Source organism: Dermochelys coriacea, chromosome 5, assembly GCF_009764565.3.
Source record: "Dermochelys coriacea isolate rDerCor1 chromosome 5, rDerCor1.pri.v4, whole genome shotgun sequence".
Taxonomy (NCBI): Eukaryota; Metazoa; Chordata; order Testudines; family Dermochelyidae; genus Dermochelys; species Dermochelys coriacea.
The window spans coordinates 70,308,417-70,329,656 of record NC_050072.1 but is presented as its reverse complement, the minus strand read 5'-3'; the positions used below and the strand labels follow the sequence as shown (position 1 = coordinate 70,329,656).

Here is a 21,240-nt window from a genome sequence, read left to right as displayed (position 1 = left end):
CACCTTCAGCCCAACTAAAACCTCTCCAATGCATCATCAAGGATCTACAACCTATCCTGAAGGACGACCCATCACTCTTACAGATTTTGGGAGACAGGCCAGTCCTTGCTTACAGACAGTCCCCCAACCTGAAGCAAATACTCACCAGCAACTACACACCACATAACAGAACCACTAACCCAGGAACGTATCCTTGCAACAAAGCCCGTTGCCAACTCTGTCCACATATCTATTCAGGGGACACCATCATAGGCTAATCATATCAGCCACACACAGAGGCTCGTTCACCTGCACATCTACCAATGTGATATATGCCAGCAATGCCCCTCTGCCATGTACATTGGTCAAACTGTACAGTCTCTATGTAAAAGAATAAATGGACACAAATCAGACGTCAAGAATTATAACATTCAAAAAACAGTCGGAGAACACTTCAATCTCTTTGGTCACTCAATTACAGACCTAAAAGTTGCAATTCTTCAACAAAAAACTTCAAAAACAGACTCCAACGAGAGACTGCTGAATTAGAATTAATTTGCAAACTGGATAGAATTAATTTAGGCTTGAATAGAGACTGGGAGTGGATGGTCACTACACAAAGTAAAACTATTTCCCCTTGTTTATTCTCCCCCCACCCCGTATTCCTCAGACGTTCTTGTCAACTGCTGGAAATGGCCCACCTTGATTATCACTATAAAAGCTTCCTCCCCTGCTCTCCTGCTGGTAATAGCTCACCTTAAGTGATCACTCTTGTTACAGTGTGTATGGTAACACCCATTGTTTCATGTTCTCTGTGTATATAAAATTTCCCCACTATATTTTCCACTGTATGCATCCGATGAAGTGAGCTGTAGCTCACGAAAGCTTATGCTCAAATAAACTTGTTAGTCTCTGAAGTGCCACAAGTACTCCTCTACTTACAGTCTCAGGCTCCCAGCTGTCAAGACGACTTGTGCCTCCTTATAGTGGGGGGCACAAGCTAAAGGGGAGTACATATGACCACCTCATGTGTCTCCCCTGCCCAATGATCCCTCCCGCCTTGTGCCCAGCTTGGAGCCGCAGTGCTCTCCCCGTCCCATGTTAACTGCAGGGAGGGGCTCTCTGTCCTTCTCTCCCTGTGCCTCCCTCTTGCAGGTTGGGTCACTCGCCCTGTTAGCTGGGCGGGGAGCAAGATGCAGCTGCTTCTGCCTGAGAGAGCCTGGCTAGTGCTAGAGAAGTGCCAGAGACAGCGTCCAAACATGCTGGGAGAGAGGAGCGAGGAGAGAAGAACAGAGCCCCTCTTCTTCTGAGCCACTGGAATTTGGAAAGGGGATCCTGTTATTCTCTGAATGGTCAGGAGTTTATCAGGGATAATTCTCGAGGGATCTACTACCTCCAGGCTTGCAAGTGGTACTTGGGCCCTAGTTTCCCCCCACCGCAGAGCCTTTTCCCATCCACTCCTACTTGGAAAAATGTTTTGTTGATTCTCCTTTTGGGTCTGAAATGGTCAGGTTTACTGAGTGGACTGTCAGGGAAAGATCTGTTTCTGCCATGGGTGGGACTGTTACCACCTGGACCCACTGTGGTTTAGCACTGGTCCCTTGTCCCCCCAGACCTGGGTAATATGTTACTTTATCTGGATAGAAATGGGGAGCCAACCTGGTATATCATGCCCCTAGTATTATCTTGCCACATAGGACAGAATCCTCACCACCAATACACCCTTCCAAAACTAACCCATAAAAGGCTCCAAGTCCCTCAAGAGGCAAGACAATGTGCAGATTGACAACAATGTGAACAGATCTTCACATTCCACTGACACCCACAGAATTAATTTAGCAAATTATTCATCTACAGGAGAACGGGGATTAGTCAGAGAGAACAGACAGAGTGGACAACTAAAGAGGAGATAGGCTAGCCCTTGCAATGACAACGGATGTGGAATAGTAAGAAGAGGAAGTAATAGGTAAGATTTAATTAAACAAGAAAGGGAAAAAACTGAAGTTAACTAATAGATGAAAGGTGAATATAAGAATTAGTGCTGAAGGGGAGAACTAGTAACAAAACCAATGAAATACATTAATAAAAATATAAAACAGTGTGATAAAACATTGTTATGAAAAATAGCACATTGAGAACTTAACAAAAATGAGAACATAAGCTAGAGTTTGTCATAAAAACAGAGGTTAACAGACAAGAGTTAATAAATAATAAAGGCAACCAGGCTTTAATGGGTTTTGAATCATGCCCTTATTGCATAGTAAATCATGTGTTATGCTTTCATGGGTTAGAAGTTAATTTGCCTGAGGAGTTCTCTCTTGTTCCACAATTAAGATATAAACGATGCCATTTACACATAGACAGCCATTTCTTTTCATTAAGACTGACATTTTTGTCAAAGTTATTCTTATGTTTCCATAAGTGTTGTATAAGAAACATTGTCAAATGTTTAAAAAGCTTAATCACAATTAATTGCGAGATTAAAAAAAAGTCACAATTAATCGCTGTTTTAATATCACTGTTAAACAGTAATAGAATACAATTTATTTAAATATTTTTGGGTGTTTTCTAGATTTTCAAATATATTGATTCCATTTACAACACAGAATATAAAGTATGCAGTGCTCACTTGGTATTATTATTTTTATTACAAATATTTGCACTGAAAAAAGATAAACAAAATAAATAGTATTTTTCAATTCACCTCATACAGGTACTGTAGGACAAGCTCTTTATCCTGAAAGTGCAACTTACAAATGTAGAATTATTTTTTTACATAACTGCACTCAAAAATAAAACAATGTAAAATTTAGAGCCTACAAGTCCACTGAGTACTATTAGTCCATGTTCCGTATTCCACTCAGTATTATTCCAAACAAAGCTGGTGATTTGAGACGTCTTTGAAGATTGAGAACAAGTTTTATCCATCAGCTACTTATAGTAGTTGAATAAAAGGTCACTTTTCAACTTTATGAATAATAGTAACTTAGAGCTGAACTTCTTAAACTTGTCTCTGTATGAATAACACAGTATGTTTAGCTCTCACTTTGTCTCTGACCGTGTGTCTTTCTTAACATATACTATAGTTTTCTCTCTTTCTCCAAAATGCAGTGCATTTCTCTGCCTGCCTCTGTATACATAGTTCAGTGCATGGAATACTTTTTCTCTCCACATTCTTGTACCAGGCCCAACATAAGTCTCTCAGTCATTCTCTCTCTGTACCTGTTTCTGTATGCACTATACAGTGTACATCTTTTGTGTGCTCTGTCTCTCTCTCTCTCTCTCTCCACAGAACAGTGTGTGCCACTTTGCCTATGTATCTCTACACTGCAATGTAGAAGTTCTTTCTGCCAGTTTCTCTGACCAGTGCAACTGCCCTCAAATGGAAGATGAAAAATTACCAGCCCAAGCCCAAAATCTTTTCTATTTGCCCTTTACCATGATTATATGGTTATAATGATGAAAAACTAACTACAATTTATTCAATAAACCAATAAACAACTCAAAAAGAAAAAAACAAACAAACCTCACTCTAGGTGAGATGTCAAGGCAGTTCAATTCAATTCAATAATCCTTTCTGGGCATGACAGGCTATACAAGAGTTGGCAAACTGTAAAAGAGACAGAAACCTCGACATGTCTGTCAGAGGTAGATGCAAACTCCCTGGTTAGAGCTGTAAGGAGTGCCTCTCTGCCTGTCACTCCCCATAGGGTTGCAAACTTCCTAGTCGCACAAAACCGAACACCCTAGCCCCATCCCTTCCCCGAGGCCACACCCCTGCTCCACCGCTTCCTCGAGTGCACCCCACTCACTATATTCCCCCTCCCTCGGTGGCTTGCTCTCCTCCACCTCACTGACTTTCACTGGGCTGGGACAGGGGATTGGGGAGTGGGAGTGGGTGAGGGCTTTAACTGGGGGTGTGGGCTCTGGGGTGGGGCCAAAAATGAGGGGTTCAGGGTGCAGGAAGGGACTCCAAGCTGGGGCAGGGAGTTGGGGTGTAGGAGGGGGTGAGAGCTCCAGCTGGGGTGGATAGGCTCTGGTGTGGGGCTGGGGATGAGGGGTTTGAGATGCAGGAGGGGGTTGCAGGTTGAGGCAGGGGGTGAGGTGCGGGGGGGGTGAGGGCTCTGGGCTGGGGGTGCTGGCTCTGGGGTGGGGCCATGGATGAAAGATTTGGGCTGAAGGAGGGGGCTCCAGGCTGGGGTGTGGAGCCAAGGGATTCAGAATGTGGGAGGGGGCTGTGGGTTGAGGCAGAAGGTTGGGGTGTGAGAGGTGTGAGGGCTCTGGGCTGCTGGCTCTGGGCTGCTGGCTCTGGGGTGGGACCTGGGATGAGGGGTTTGGGGTTCAGGAAGGGACTCCAGGCTGGGGTGTGGCTAAGGCAGGCTGCCTGCCTGTCCTGGCTCCATACTGCGCATTCCCCGGAAGCAGCTAGCATGTCCGGGTCCTAGGAGGAGGGGCCAGGAGACTCCATGTGCCATTCTCGCCTGCAGGCATTGCCTCCCCAGCTCTGATTGGCTGGGAACCAACCAATGGGAGTGTGGAGCCAGTGCTCGGGACGGGGGCAGCATGGAGAGCCCATCGCCCCCCCACCTAGAAGCCGGACCTGTTGGCCACTTCCTGGGCACAGCCTGGTGCCCCAGGACTGGTAGGGACTAACCTGCCTTAACGCTGAAGCACCGCTGACTGGACTTTTAATGGCCCGGTCGGCATTGCTGACCGGAGCTGCCAGGGTCCCTTTTTGACCAGGTGTTCCAGTCGAAAACCGGACATGTGGTCACCCCATCTCCCTACGTTGAACTGTAGTGCAGTATTCTGTGTGTGTGTCTGTGAATGTGTGTGTGTGTACCCTATTTGTGTGTCTTCACTGGGTGCATATTCTGTGTAGCCTGGTTGTGAGATTGGGTTTATGTATAAAGAAAAGGAGTACTTGTGGCACCTTAAAGACTAACAAATTTATTTGAGCATAAGCTTTTGTGAGCTACAGCTCACTTCATCGGATGCAGTCGGTGGAAAATACAGTGGAAAGATTTATGTACACACACAAAGAACATGAAATAATGGGTTTTATCATACACACTGTATGGTACCTTGCATGTGGTTCTGGGTATAGTTTGCCAATCCCAAGCATTTAATAATCACAAAACTGGCTTTAAATTTTTCATTTTCACATTTCACATTTTCAGGCTTTTCTCCAAGAGAGCTAGAAACTTTCCTTTGAAAACTGAAAGTTGAGATTCTCTCCTTGTCATTAGACTTCAGGAACTGGGGCTTAAGTACAATAAACACACCAAACATTGCAAAAGTTATCAACACTATGTATACTACTGTATGTGTCTGTCTGCTAGTTCTGGAGGGGCCATGGAAGGATGCAACTGTGTGTGTGTGTATGTCTCTGAGGAGGGGTGGATCTCTGTCTGTGTGTCTCTATGGAGGGTTGTAGCTCTGTGTCTGTGTGCAGCACTAAGGGGAGGAGTATAGCTCTGAGGAACTGTGTGTGTCTTGTTGGAGGGGTGTAGCTGTGCATAGCTTTGCGGGAGGATGTAGCTGTGTGTGTGTATAATTTGGGGGGAGGTGTGTAGCTGTGTGGGTGGCTTTGGAGAGGGGTATAGCTCTGTGCAGAGGGGGCTCTAGTGTAGCTCAGTGTGTAGCTCTTGGGGAGGAATGTAGCACTGTGCATCTATGTCTAGGGAGAGGTGTAGCACTGTATGTGTGTGGTTCTACGCAGCGGTGTATCTCTGTTGCATAGATCTGGGGGAGGAGGATAGCTCTGTGTGTGCGTGTTGCTCTAGAGAGTGGTGTAGTTCTGTGTGTGTGGTTCTAAGGAGCATTGTAACTCCATGTGTGTGGTTCTAGGGAGGGATGTAGCTTTGTGTGTGTGTGTGTGACTCTAGGAAGGGGAGTAGATCTCTCCTTGTGTGTAGCTCTGTCTCTGGGGAGGTGGGTAGCTCTGGGTTTTTCTACACTTAAAACGCTGCAATGGCACACCTCCATCGCTGCAATGCTGTAGCACTTCAGTGAAGACACTACCTATGCTGACAGCAGGAGTGCAAGTAGGACAGTACCCTCCAGTTCACAGTACTGGCAAGAGATTTTTAGCGGGTACAGGGTACCGGAAAGACTTGGGCACAACTCCGGGGGTGGGGAGGGGCTGTGCTCTGCTCCTTAAAGAAGCAGAACGAGGCTAGGGAGGGCATTCATTCTTTAAATGGCTTTAACAGCACAATACATATGCTAACAAACTTAAACAAAGGCTTTGTTTAAGTTTGTTAGCATATATATTGTGCTGCTACCTTGGTCAGGATTCCTCAAGAGGGGAGGGATGCGGGGGACCGAAGGTGTTTAAACAGTGTTTTTGGTACTGTTTCTCCCCATTGGTCTGAATTATCCATGGCATCCATACTGCATCACATCAAGTCTAAATCATTAGAGGAATGCCTCTGCTTGCACTGACCAGAGGATGTTTGGATTCTGATGTCAGCCCAGTTCTGCAGCCTGATGGGAATCACGAGTTGTCCCCAGTGTAGATATAATTCTTCTTTGCAGCCAAACTAGTCTACCATGCATTTTGTTAACTCGAACTGTAGCAGCAAAACAAATGTCTCATTTTCCAGCTTTGTGGGCGAGAGACCTATAAGTGAAGATTATAATGCCGGACATTGATGGCCTTAAGCCAGCTGCCTCAGGAATCTGCCAAGAACGTTGCTGAAAAATATGTTCCTCATCTTAGGAACAGAGCTAACACTTATCACATATCTGCCCACCTTTATCTGAATGACGCGCCTTCTGATCTGACAGCTCAGGCATTGTCAGTTTCATCCAGAACAATTTACAAACTTGGAACCTAATCCTGTAAATTCTTAATCATTTGATCAATCCCATTGAACACAATGGGACTATTTGCATGTCTGTGGATCACTTTTGTGGACTGGTAAGAGTTTCAGGAGTCTGTTCCTATAAAGGAAGTTGAATCCTGCATTGAAATGCAATGTTTCGGTACAATGCCATAATGCAGTTTAGGATACAGTTCTACTTAAAATTTGTCTTTTAATAAGTCATACATATGCTGAAATGGCTCCTCACCCCAACTCCCATATTGCATATAAACAGACTGAATACTACATATTTGGGAGGAAAGTGAGTAGTTAAGCATGTTGATGTTTCTGTATACAAAGGAAGGTGTCAGAGGGGATGAGAAGAGTGTGGGGGCCACGAGCTGGGTGCAGGGCGGGGAGGGAGACATATGGAGAGGTCATGTGCCCCCCGTTGTGTCCCTCCCATGAGTGCAGTACTGGCAAGAAATTATTTCTGTTTGCACCACTGGCTGACAGGAAGACTTCTCCCATTGGCATAGGTAATCCACCTCCACAGGAGGTGGCAGCTAGGTTGACGGGAGAATTCTCCCATTAACCTAGTGCTGTCTACACCAGGGGTTAGGCTGGTTTAATTGTGTTGGTCAGGGACATGGATGTTTCACACTCCTGAGTGATGTAATTATATTAACCTTACTTCTTAGTGTAGATCAGGCCTCTGTGTGAGAAAGTTTCTAAGGAGGGGTGTAGTTCTTTGTGTGTGCATAGCTCTGGGGGAGAAGTGTAGCTCCCTGTGTGTCTCTAGGGAGAAGTGTAGCTCTATATCTATGGCTCTAGGGAAGGGTGTAGCTTTGTGTGTAGGGTAGAGTCTAACTCTGTGTGTGTGGCTGTGGTTCTAGAGGGGTTGTAGCTCTGAGTGGGCATAGGGAGGAATGTATGTAGCTCTGCGTGTATCTTTGGGATGAAGTGTAGCTCTGTGTGTGGGTGGCTCTAGAGAGGGGTATAGTTGTCTGTGCATAGTTCTAGGAAAAAGTGTAGCTCTGTATGTATCTCTAGAGAAGGGTGTAGCCAGGGGTGATAGGAACAATTTTTATAGTGGGGGTGCTGAGAGCCATTGAACCAAACTGTAAACGCTGTGTATAATGGCAGGTTTCAGAGTAGCAGCCGTGTTAGTCTGTATTCGCAAAAAGAAAAGGAGGACTTGTGGCACCTTAGAGACTAACACATTGATTAGAGCATAAGCTTTCCGATGAAGTGAGCTGTAGCTCACGAAAGCTTATGCTCTAATCAATGTGTTAGTCTCTAAGGTGCCACAAGTCCTCCTTTTCTTTTTGTGTATAATGGAAATCACTTCAGCAGCACCCCTAGTTCCAGCATCCGTTGGTGTAGTTTCTCTGTGTGGCTCCAGGCAGGAATGCAGTTCTGTGTGGGTGGTTGTAGGGAACAGTGTAGCCCTGCGTGGGTCTCTAGAGAGGACTGTAGCTCTGTGTGTGGGGGGGCTCTTGGGATGAGGGGGGCTCCGGGTGGGCGCGTGTGGCCGCAGGGAGAGCTCTAGCTGTATGTGTAGCTTAGCTCAGTCATTTCCCTCCCCTGAAGCCTACAGCAGCAGTAGCTGCAGGACCCAGGGGTTCCCCTCCTCTCCCCCTTTCTGCAGGGACGGGCTGGTGTCTCCGCAGTGCGGCCCGGGATTGGCTGGCTCTGGCGGTGTAGCGGGCCGGGATTGGCCCGGCTGGCTCTCGCTGAGGCCGTGTGGGGGCCCAAGCTTTGGTGCCGGGGCCCGGCCTGGAGGAGGCGGGTGAGTCGGGACCGGGGAGGGGTGAGTGCAGGGCCCGGCCGGCGGGTTCGGGGGAGCGGCCCCCGCTGCGCGGTAGCGTGGCTGGCTCGGGAGGATGCCGGGGCGGTTAGGCCCGGCCGCGGCCTGTCACGGCGGGAGCCCCGGTCCCCGGCCTGTCGCGGGCGCGACCCGTCCCTCCTTGGTTTCCCCGGGGATGTGACCGCTTTCCCGGGGTGCCCGGCGCGGGGCAGGAGCGGCGCAGCCCGGGCCTGAGGGGAGCGCCTGGGCCGGAACCGCCGCCTCCCCCGGGCTTGACGACGGGTCTCGGCTCCACGCCTATCCAGGCTTGTGCAGGCCCGGGTGGGGGATCGGCCAGCGCCGCTGGCAGCAGGGACGAAGGGGTAGGAAGAGCTGCGGGGTGGGGCTGTGCATGGTCCAGGCAGTAGGGGTGGGGTGCCTGAGGGATGTGGTAGCCATCGGGGGGCAGGTGTGACCCATAGAGTGGGAAATAGGTGGCTGTGGGGGGCGCCTGGGGAGGGTAGTGGGGAGCAGGGTACATGTGGGTGGGGCTGCTACTCTGAAACCTGTCAGTATTTAATGTGTGTCAAGGCTGAGCCCTGGAAGCTGGAGGCTTGACAGTTCTTAGCCCGGCCCCTCTGGGCTTGCTGCATCAGTTATAAATGTAAAAAAAATTACTTGAGTCTCAGTACCGAATTACTGGAGGCCTGACACCTTTTTCGTTACCAGTTAAGCACTGTGGGGCACTGGGTTGTGAAGTCCTGGCCACAGTCAGAGAACACATCTGGGCCTCCATGCTGTAAACCCTTCCCCTGTGTGCGTAACTTCAAGTGGGTGAAGAGTCGCTTGAATCAAATGGGGCTGCTTGCGCAAGTAATGTTAAATATAGAACCATAGATATGTAGGACTAGAAGGGGCCTTCAGTTCATCCAGTTCATTCCGCACATTGAGTATACCTGGGCGCCTGCAGGATTGGGGCCATAAGTAGAAGCACATTCATAAATGTGTAGGCTGGTATTGCTTCTATATAAATCCATAGTATGTCCACATGTTGAATACTGTGTGCAGATGTGGTCACCCCATCTCAAAGAAGATATTTTGGAAAAGTTACAGAAAAGGGCAACAGAAGTGATTAGGGGTATGGAACAACTTCTATATGAAGAGAGATTAATAAGACTGGGATGTTCCAGCTTAGGAAAGAGACAACTAAGGGGGGAGATGATAAAGATCTATAAAATCACAATTGGTGTGGAGAAAGTAAACAAGGAAGTGTTATTTACTCCTCCTGATAATACAATAACTAGGGGTCACCAAATGAAATTAAGAGGCAACAGGTTTAAAACAAAGAAAAGGAAGTATTTCTTCACACAGTGCATGGTCAACCTGTGGAACTGTTTTCAGAGGATGTTGTGAAGGCCAAGACACTAACAGGGTTAAAAAAAGAACTAGATAAGTTAATGGAGGATGGGTCTATCAATGGCTATTAGCCAGGATGGTCAGGGATGCAAAACCGTGCTCTGAAGTGGTCCTAGCCTCTGTTTGCTAAAAGGTGGGAATGGGTGACGGGATGAATCAGTTGATGATCTACCTGTTCTGTTCATTCCCTGTGAAACACCTGGTATTGGACACTGTCGGAAGATAGGATACTGGCTAGATGGACCATTGATCTGACTCCATATGGCCATTCTTGTATTCTTATGATAACAGTCTATACATACTTAGGCTATGTCTATGCCAGGGGTGGCCAAACTGTGGCTTGTGAGCCCCGTGCATCTCTTTTACTGTTAAAGTGCAGCTCACAGTTCCCTCGCCATGCCCTGCCCCATTCTCCACCTACCAGACTGTGTGTGTGTTGGGGGGGGAGCTTGGGACCTCTGACTTGCAGGGGGTGGTGGTGTAGGGGTTTCTGCCCAGGGGGGAGGGCGTTCTCAGGGCTTCAGTCCTGCAGGGTGTGCCTGCTGGGGCTACTGGCTTCAGCAGGAACAGGGCTGATGCCCTGAGCCCTGGGAGGCCTGCCTTGGCTCTCAAACCTCTGAAGATTGTCGTATGCAGCTTGGAGGGTCAATAAGTTTGGCCACCCCGGTCTATGCTATAAGCGCTAAGTGGGACAATTGCTACATAGCGTAGTGCAGCTGGCTCGGGAAGCTCCCGGCGTGGTTGGCACCAATGGCTCCGTGCTGTGGCCTGTCCCGGGGGGTAACTGCTACAGCAATTGAAGGGTTTTTCATAGCTTTAGTACAGTGGTTTTCAACATTTTTTCATCTGCAGACTCTTAAAAAATTTTGAATGGAGGTGCAGCCCCCGTTGGAAATTTTATACATAGTTTGCAGACCCCCAGGGGTTTGCAGACCACAGTTTGAAAATCAGTATTCTATGGTAATGGCAACCTTTTGTGGACTGCTTAGACATAGTCTGTGGCACCCCACGGATCTGCAGACCACAGGTTGAAAACCATTGCTCGAGTAGATCCAGGCAGTAACTGGGTCGATGGAAGAATTTTTCCATTGATCTAGTGCTGTCTGTATTGAGGCATAGGTTGAATTCAGGGGTGTGATTTTTTTGTAGACTTCTGGCCCTGGCTCTAGGATCTTGCAGGGTGGATCCAGCCCAAGCTCTAGGACTCTCTCAGCCCCCCAAGCCTGAGTTGGCTGGCACAGGCCAGCTGTGTGGTTTTTCTTTGCTGTGTAGACATACCCTAAGTGACCTAATTATAGTGGAATTAACGATATTTTAAAATAAAGAACATTTTGAACACTTGCATGGTCTCTTACCACTGAAAGTGTTTTCACAGATGTGAGTTATACATTCATGTAAATACACATATATTGCACAATCTCTGCATATTAAAAGGATGAAAACAATGTTTAAAAAATTTCAAAAAAATTGTAAACTAAACAGGGTCATGTATGTGATACTATATAGTTCACAGAGGAGCCAGGTCTCTCAGGTTTACTTGGGTGGGTTTAAGGTGCTGCTCTGAGTTTTTAATGTCTGTGCAGAGACACCACTTTTCTGGTATGAATCTTGAACTGTGTTATATACACTTATCCCCCTAAACTGTGCTACCTTTGGGGCTGAAATTGTGCTGCATGTGAATTTCTTTTGTTACATTTGATAAAATTCCATTTGACCATCTTGGGGGATGGGGAGGAAGGGGGCCTCCCAGCAGTAAAGAGAACTTTCAAATTTTATTTTTGTGCTCTGATGGCTTTTTAAAACTTCTGTACTTCATGGACATGATGTTCATCTAAAACTAGTGACATGATTGAAAAAAATGGTTTAAAAATAAGCTGTGTAAATATTTATATATCTGTGATGCAGTACACCAGATACAAACCATTTTGTTTACTTGATTATACAAGTATATATTTGCATCAGAGATTGTATAGAAGTTATTTTCCCTAAAACTGTTAATGTAAGATAAATGTTTAAAAATCAACACACATGAATCAAGAAAGTAAATTGTTTACTGTAGCCATATTGCAGAGGTAATAAGGCAAATGCAAATGGTGTACAAGTAATAGAGATGACTACACATCAGCAATGTGATCAAGTTATTGTTGCTGTAGGAAACGTAACTTTTAAATTTCTTGACTTAAAATGTCAAGCTTGACATTGTATAAAATAGTGCTCTTTCACAGGTATTGATTTTTGTCTATTTTGCTAATTCAGTGCATAAGCAGTGCAGTAAAGAAAGTATGTCATTATTTTGCAAATCAAATCAACATCAAAACAGGCACCTTTTTGACCCAGTTTTATCGTGCTGAGTCAGTTGTGGAGTTTTTCCATGAAAAAGGACATGTTTTTTTTCTTTTTCCCCCCCCATGAAAAGAATTCAGTGTATTGAAAAGTGTTTAATCTAGTTTAATCTAGTGGGTTAACTCAGAGAATGCTGTGATGAGTATTAGAAGCAACAGTTCAGGCTGGCACCATCGTCGCTTTTTATAAATATACTATTTTGCATGGAATCAGAAGTACTCATTGGCTTGTAGGTCTGGTTTTTTTTTGGTGGGGGGGTTGCAGCAGCATGATTTAAGGATGGAACTTTTTGGTTTTGTTTGAATCTTCTTCATTTTTGGTGCTTCCAACAGCCTTAACTTTATTGACAGATATGGTATGTTGTCTGTCAAAGAAATGACCAGAAACGTTTGCAGTAATGCTTTGCTCAGCTGATACAAGGACTGTTATTGGAACTGTCAATCGTATGCTGACCCTGTAGCAGTGAAGATGAAGAATAAGATGTTGACCTCTGTACTACTACCTCGAAAGGGATGCAATAAGATTGTATCAGTGGCATTTTCTGTTGTCTTGTGACACATAAAAGAAAATGATGCTATAAATACATGGTGTGTTGGAACACAAGAACGTAAACAAGCTGAGGTTTTTAGTTATTTGTCTTGCAGAAGCACCTAGAAGTCCCAGTTATGCACCCGGACCCCATTGTGGTAGATATTGAACAAACTAAAAGTCAGTCCCTGCCCTAAAGAGCTTACTATCTAAGACAAAAAAGAAAAGGAGTACTTGTGGCACCTTGGAGACTAACAAATTTATTTGAGCATAAGCTTTCGTGAACTACAGCTCACTTCATCGGATGCATTCGGTGGAAAATACAGTGGGGAGATTTATATACACACACACAGAGAACATGAAACAATGGGTTTTATCATACACACTGTAGCTCACAGTGAAAGCTTATGCTCAAATAAATTTGTTAGTCTCTAAGGTGCCACAAGTACTCCTTTTCTTTTTTGCGAATACAGACTAACACGGCTGCTACTCTGAAACCTATCTAAACAAGAAACTACATGTATATACAAAAGATAGGTGGAGAATAAGGAAACACTGCGATAATACAGGTTAGCATGATAGTCAATGGTCTCATAGTGTCCCCAAAAGATTCAATGACAAGTAGTTTTAGTAGTGTGTATCTTTCTAGTTACAGTTGACTACCTCTCCATGGATTTATGAAATGCTGTTGCCAGATGGTGTTCAAATTCTCAAATCTCTAGAATTCTTTCCAAAATTCTGGTAGCATCTTCTTTGAGAATAGGGATATCACCTTTTACCCTTCCTTGAAAATATTCTATGAAAATCAGTGGCATGGGAGTCAACAAGCATAGCAGCTCAGATATCAACAATATCAAAACTCAAGTTCAGTTATTTGTAATCAATATATCTTCTCAAATAGATACAAGGCTCTTACTAGAACTCCTTTCAGTAGTATCCTCTCATCCATTTGAAGATAGGGCAGCTAGCAAGGACAATTACTGTTCTAGGAAAAGAAGTTTTATCAAGTGACAAGTTCTAGAAGATGAGATACAGCATGAACTAACTCAATATGCAGGAAAATATGAACAAGCACCTTCATTTGTCTGCTTGAGTTAAGTTACACATCTAGACATTGTGCAATACACCAGCTGCAACATGTGAAGAATGTAGTGCCCATCTTTAAAAAAAGGGAAGAAGGAGGATCCTGGGAACTACAGGCTAGTCAGCCTCACCTCAGTCCCTGGAAAAATCATGGAGCAGGTCCTCAAGGAATCAATTCTGCAGCACTTAGAGGAGAGGAAAGTGATCAGAAACAGTCAGCATGGATTCACCAAGGGCAAGTCATGCCTGACTAATCTAATTGCCTTCTGTGACGAGATAACTGGCTCTGTGGATGAGGGGAAAGCAGTGGACGTATTGTTCCTTGACTTTAGCAAAGCTTTTGACATGGTCTCCCACAGTATTCTTGCCAGCAAGTTAAAGAAGTATGGGCTAGATGAATGGACTATAAGGTGGATAGAAAGTTGGCTAGATTGTCGAGCTCAATGGATAGTAATCAATGGCTTCATGTCTAGTTGGATGTCAAGTGGAGCCCCAAGGGTCGGTCCTCGGGCCAGTTTTGTTCAATATCTTCATAAATGACCTGGAGGATGGTGTGGATTGCACCCTCAGCAAGTTTGCAGATGACACTAAACTGGGAGGAGAGGTAGATACACTGGAGGGTAGGGATAGGATACAGAGGGACCTCGACAAATTAGAGGATTGGGCCAAAAGAAATCTGATGAGGTTCAACAAGGACAAGTGCAGAGTCCTGCACTTAGGATGGAAGAATCCCATGCACCGCTACAGACTAGGGACCGAATGGCTAGGCAGCAGTTCTTCAGAAAAGGACCTAAGGGTTACAGTGGACGAGAAGCTGGATATGAGTCAACAGTGTGCCCTTGTTGCCAAGAAGGCCAATGGCATTTTGGGCTGTATAAGTAGGGGCATTGCCAGCAGATCGAGGGATGTGATCATTCCCTTCTATTCGACGTTGGTGAGGCCTCATCTAAAGTAGTGTGTCCAGTTTTGGGCCCCACACTATAAGAAGGATGTGGAAAAATTCGAAAAGGTCCAGTGGATGGCAACAAAAATGATTAGGGGACTGGAACACATGACTTATGAGGAGAGGCTGAGGGAACTGGGATTATTTAGTATGCGGAAGAGAAGAATGAGGGGGGATTTGATAGCTGCTTTCAACTACCTGAAAGGGGGTTCCAAAGAGGGTGGATCTAGACTGTTCTCAGTGGTAGCAGATGACAGAACAAGGAGTAATGGTTTCAAGTTGCAGAGGGGGCGGTTTAGGTTGGATATTAGGAAAAACCTCTTCACTAGGAGGGTGGTGAAGCACTGGAATGCGTCACCTAGGGAGGTGGTGGAATCTCTTTCCTTAGAAGTTTTTAAGGTCAGGCTTGACAAAGTCCTGGCTGGGATGATTTAGTTGGGGATTCCTCCTTTGAGCAGGGGGTTGGACTAGATGACCTCCTGAGGTCCCTTACAACTCTGATATTCTATGATTCTATGAAAGTATGTGTTCAGCTAGTTGTGGGAATACCAGCATCTACTAGAGTGCAATGTTGCAATGATGTTGGAGGAAAAGTATTCCAGACAGTTGTCATTTTGAAAGGATGGGTAAACTTAGTGGACACATGGAAACACTACAAAGCAACACAGATTTTCTGGAACTGAGAGTGGCAAAATTATCTTTGACTTCTTTAAAAGGGGCCTTCAGGGTCAGAGTCCTGCAAGACATTTCTATAGTTGGAATAACAGATAGGTATGAGAAGCTGTTTTTCATCAGGAAGTGATCAAGACTTGCTGTTCGTGTGACGCCCAGCAAAATAGGACTCTAATTTGACAGCGGCCTCTGGGTGATAGTGTTATACAAATAATCATTAAGCTGGGCAAATACAAAAGTAGATCAGTTCAATAGGAGCATTGCAACTGGAACTTCTCTTGAAAGACACTTGGAAACATGCAAGTGTGTTCCCAGGAACAGCTGCAATGTACTCATCTCATGACTTATAGTGGGGAAGGCATACAGTGGGGTGTTTGTCAATTGTACTCTCCAGAGCTCTTGAAGAAAAGAGCATCAGGGGCACCCTTCTAATGGGCCCCAAATTAGCTCAGCAGAAAATGATTTTAAAACAAGACTATCATTCAGGGATCCAGTACATTTTCCAAAAAATGTACTGTATTTGTTTCTTGAGATCATGAGTAATAAAACCCAAATCTATAAATACTAATCTAATAGCTTGGCATTTCAAAGTTCACTGTTAAACCAAAACAATTTTTTTTTATATTCGAAGGTAGATATTTAAAATTCCGGATGCTGCCTGTGCTAATAGATGTGAGACTGAATTAACAGTTTAATCTTCAGAGATTAGTTTAGCAAACAGCTTGGGGAACCTGCTGGCCTACAATGTAAGAATAGATGAATAGTTACTTAAAGCAATGTTTTTAAAGGCATTAAAAAAAAATTAGCAGATTAAGAATTACCCTGCAGTTTTCTGTGATGCACACGTGCCTATGCACCTTCAAACTTCTTAAGGAGGTTTTATTATTTTTTAAAATAGCATTTCTTAGTAAATACATTTTCTAGAAGAAAATCAGAGGAGGCAGTCTTGTTCTTGCTATAAAGTTGAAATAATTATCATGCCTTCTCTTACATTCATACCGAGGCTTATTTATTTAGTTCAGAGGTCACAGGAATTAAAGACTGGAAGAACTGTGCTTAAAATGTGGAAGAGAACTAAAGAATTAAGTCTAAACTACATCCCTATTTTCCACTTAGACTCCAGAGCAATAGAGATTCAAAGTTGATATCTAAGTGCATAGAAAGTAGGGATGTAAAATATTAACTGGTAAGCATTAGTCTTACCAGTTAACCTGCTTTAACTATTAACCCCTGGGCTGGCCCACCGGCCTCAGCAGCCCCTGCACCGGCCAAACCTGACTCCAGCCCTGGGCCTGCCGGAGCAGCCCCAACCCCTCTCCCTTTAATCGGTTAACCGTTTAAACAATATAATTTTAATCTCTGTGTCACAGAAGGTGAATGATGTAATACAACATGCTAATTTAAACATAATATAGCCAGTACGTGGCATAAGACAAAAGATAAATTATGCAGAAATACCTCTCGGGATATGATCTTTGTGCTGAGTCGTGGCTTTCTGTCATGTAAGACCGTGCTGACATTATGGAGCCTATGCCAGCATAATTTTTTTTTATAGTCCTAACCAACATAGTTGTACTGGAATAATTGTGTAGGGTAGATCAGGCCTTAGATTTTCAGAAATCTGAAATTCTACTTTGGAACCGTAGAATCACTTAGACAAACATTTTACAGTATTCGTCAAAGTGAGGGTGTAGCTTTTTGAACTGTCAGGTCCCCTGGAGAGAGAATATGTAATCTTATGATGGGAGTAGCAAGACTAAGGGTATGTCTACACTATGAAATTAGGTTGAATTTATAGAAGTCAGTTTTTTAGAAATCGCTTTTATATAGTCAATTGTGTGTGTCCCCACACAAAATGTTCCAAGTGCATTAAGTGCATTAACTCGGCGGAGCACTTCCATAGTACTGAGGCTAGTGTCGACTTCCGGAGCATTGCACTGTGGGTAGCTATCCCACAGTTCCCGCAGTCTCCGCTGCCCACTGGAATTCTGGATTGAGATCCCAGTGCCTAATGGGGCAAAAACATTGTCATGGGTGGTTCTGGGTACATGTCATCAGGCCCTCCCTCCCTCCATGAAAGCAACAGCAGACAATCATTTTGCGCCTTTTTTCCTGAGTTACCTGTGCAGATGCCATACCACAGCAAGCATGAAGCCTGCTCAGCTCACTGTCACTGTATGTCTCCTGGGTGCTGGCAGACGCAGTACTGCATTGCTACACAGCAGCAGCTCATTGCCTTTTGGCAGCAGACGGTGCAATAGGCCTGCTAACAATCGTCATCATGTCTGAGGTGCTCTTGGCCACCTTGCTAAGGTCGGTCAGGAGCACCTGGGCAGACATGGGTGCAGGGACTAAAATAGGAGTGACTCGACCTGGTCATTCTCTTTAGTCCTGCCGGCAGTCCTATTGCACCGTCTTCTGCTGATCAGCCAGGAGATGAGGATGGCTAGCAGTCCTACTGCACCGTCTGCTGCCAGCCAAAGATGTAAAAGATAGATGGAGTGGATCAAAACAAGAAATAGACCAGATTCATTTTGTATTCATTTGCTCTCCCTTCCCTCTGTGAAATCAGTGACTGATAATCGTTTCAGTGAGGTCTGTCAGGGGCACCTTGAAAAGTTTAATGGAGATTCAGTCCTGCCTGGAATATCGGGGGGAGGGATAGCTCAGTGGGTTGAGCACTGGCCTGCTAAACCCAGGGTTTTGAGTTCAATCCTTGAGGGGACCATTCTGTGTGACAGTTGTTCTTGTTTCTCCTTGATGTAAAGCTACTCCCTTTGTTGATTTTAATTCCCTGTAAGCCATGTCGTCAGTCGCCCCTTCCTCCATCAGAGCAATGGCAGACAATCGTTCCGCACCTTTTTTTCCTTGCAGAAGCTATACCACAGCAAGCATGGAGCCCGCTCAGATCACTTTGGCAATTAGGAGCACATTAAACACCACACGCATTATCCAGCAGCATATGCAGCACTAGAACCTGCCAAAGCGAAACCGGGCGAGTAGGCGACGTCAGCGCGGTGACGAGAATGATGAGGACATGGACACAGACTTCTCTCAAAGCAAGTGCCCTGGCAGTGTGGGCATCATGGTGCTAATGGGGCAGGCTCATGCGGTGGAACTCCGATTCTGGGCCCTGGAAACAAGCACAGACTGGTGGGACCACGCAGTGTTGCAGGTCTGGGATGATTCCCAGTGGCTGTGAAACTTTCGCATGCATAAGGGCACTTTCATGGAACTTTGTGACTTGCTTTCCCCTGCCCTGAAGTGCCAGAATACCAAGATGAGAGCAGCCCTCACAGTTGAGAAGCGAGTGGCAATAGCCCTGTGGAAGCTTGCAACACCAGACAGCTACCGATCAGTCAGGAATCAATTTGGAGTGGGCAAATCTACTGTGGGGGCTGCTGTGATGCAAGTAGCCAACGCAATCAAAGATCTGCTGATATCAAGGGTAGTGACCCTGGGAAATGTGCAAGTCATAGTGGATGGCTTTGCTGCAATGGGATTCCCTAACTGTGGTGGGGCCATAGATGGAACCCATATCCCTATCTTGGCACCGGAGCACCAAGCCAGCGAGTACATAAACCACAAGGGGTACTTTTCAATAGTGCTGCAAGCACTGGTGGATCACAAGGGATGTTTCACCAACATCAACGTGGGATGGCCGGGAAAGGTACATGATGCTCGCATCTTCAGGAACTCTGGTCTGTTTCAAAAGCTGCAGGAAGAGACTTTCTTCCCAGACCAGAAAATAACCGTTGGGGATGTTGAAATGCCTATAGTTATCCTTGGGGACCCAGCCTACCCCTTAATGCCATGGCTCATGAAGCCATACATAGGCAGCCTGGAGAGTAGTCAGGAGCTGTTCAACTACAGGCTGAACAAGTGCAGAATGGTGGTAGAATGTGCATTTGGATGTTTAAAATCACGCTGGTGCAGTTTACTGACTCGGTTAGACCTCAGCAAAACGAATATTCTCAGTGTTATTACTGCTTGCTGTGTGCTCCACAATATCTGTGAGAGCAAGGGGGAGACGTTTATGGTGGGATGGGAGGTTGAGGCAAATCACCTGGCTGCTGGTTACGCGCAGTCAGACATCAGGGCGGTTAGAAGAGCACAGGAGGGCATGGTGCGCATCAGAGAAGCTTTGAAAACCAGTTTCATGACTGGCCAGGCTACGGTGTGAAAATTCTGTTTGTTTCTCCTTGATGAACACCTTCTCCCCCACCCCCCTTGGTTCACTCTACTTCCCTGTAAGCTAACCCCCCTCCTCACCCCCCTTTGATCACAGCTTGCAGAGGCAATAAAGTCGTTGTTGTCTTAAATTCATGCATTCTTTATTAATTCATCACACAAATAGGGGGATAACTGCCAAGGTAGCCTGGGTGGGGTGGTGGAGGAGGGAAGGACAAGGCCACACAGCACTTTAAAAGCTTAAAACTTGAAAACTTATTGAATGCCAGCCTTCTATTGCTTGGGCAATCCTCTGGGGTGGAGTGGCTTGGTGGCCGGAGCCCTCCCCCACCCACGTTCTTGGGTGTCTAGGTGAGGAGGCTATGGAACTTGGGGAGGAGGGCGGTTGGTTTCCTGCAGCTCAGCCATACGCTGGAGTATATTAGTTTGATCCTCCAGCAGCCTCAGCATTGTATCCTGCCTCCTCTCATCATGCTGCCGACACCTATCAGCTTCAGCCCTCTCTTCAGCCCGCCTCCTTTCCTCCCAGTTATTTTGTACTTTCCTGCACTCTGACATTGTCTACCTCAACACATTCGTCTGTGCTCTGTCAGGACAGCATGAGGTCAGAGAACATTTAATCGCGAGTGCGTTTTTTTTGCCTTCTGATCTTTGCTAGCCTCTGGGAAGGAGAAGATCCTGTGATCCTTGAAACACGTGCAGCTGATGGAGGAAAAAAGGGACAGTGGTATTTAAAAAGACACATTTTATTGAACAATGGGTACACTCTTTCACGGTAAACCTTGCTGTTCAGGGGGTACTGGCTCCAGGTCCAGGGTAAGAAACAGTTCCTGGCTGTTGGGAAAACTGGTTTCTCCGCTTGCTTGCTGTGAGCTATCTACAACCTCATCATCATTATCTTCCTCGTCCCCAAAACCTGCTTCCTTGTTGCCTCCCTCTCCATTGAAGGAGTCAAAGCACATGGTTGGGGTAGTGGTAACTGAACCCCCTAAAATGGCATGCAGCTTATCACAGAAGCGGCATGTTTGGGGCTCTGACCTGAAGCGGCCATTTGCCTCTCTGGTTTTCTGGTAGGCTTGCCTCAACTCCTTAAGTTTCATGCGGCACTGCTTCGGGTCCCTGTTATGGCCTCTATCCTTCATGCCCTGGGAGATTTTCACAAATGTTTTGGCATTTCGAAAACTTGAACGTAGTTCTGATAGCATGGATTCCTCTCCCCAGACAGCGATCAGATCCCGTACCTCCCGTTTGGTCCATGCTGGAGCTCGATTTCAGCACTAATGCCCTTGTTGGGGGTGGAGTAAAGAAATCAATTTTAAGAGCCCTTTAAGTCAAAAAAATGGCTTCGTTGTGTGGACAGGTGCAGGGTTAAATTGATTTAACGCTGCTAAATTCAACCTCAACTCCGAGTGTAGACCAGGGCTAGGTGTAATTAATGATCTGAGTTACAACATCTAAACTAACCTTTCCTGTATCCATTTCCTTCC

At 45.7% G+C, this 21,240-nt stretch overlaps 1 protein-coding gene across 7 annotated transcripts in view; it reads left to right on the top strand.

The window, feature by feature from the left end:
• Positions 1–7,245: 7,245 nt before the first annotated feature.
• PJA2 (praja ring finger ubiquitin ligase 2) overlaps positions 7,246–21,240 on the top strand; it is an 89,892-nt gene continuing 75,897 nt past the window's right edge. The window contains exon 1 of one of the 7 annotated variants that reach the window (XM_043514892.1): positions 7,246–7,327. The gene's annotated coding sequence lies outside the window, so the exon portion shown is untranslated. Of the gene's footprint in view, positions 7,328–8,365; positions 8,602–21,240 lie in introns of those variants that run through there. The other 6 variants (XM_038402760.2, XM_043514894.1, XM_043514895.1 and 3 more) reach the window with 6 other exon arrangements.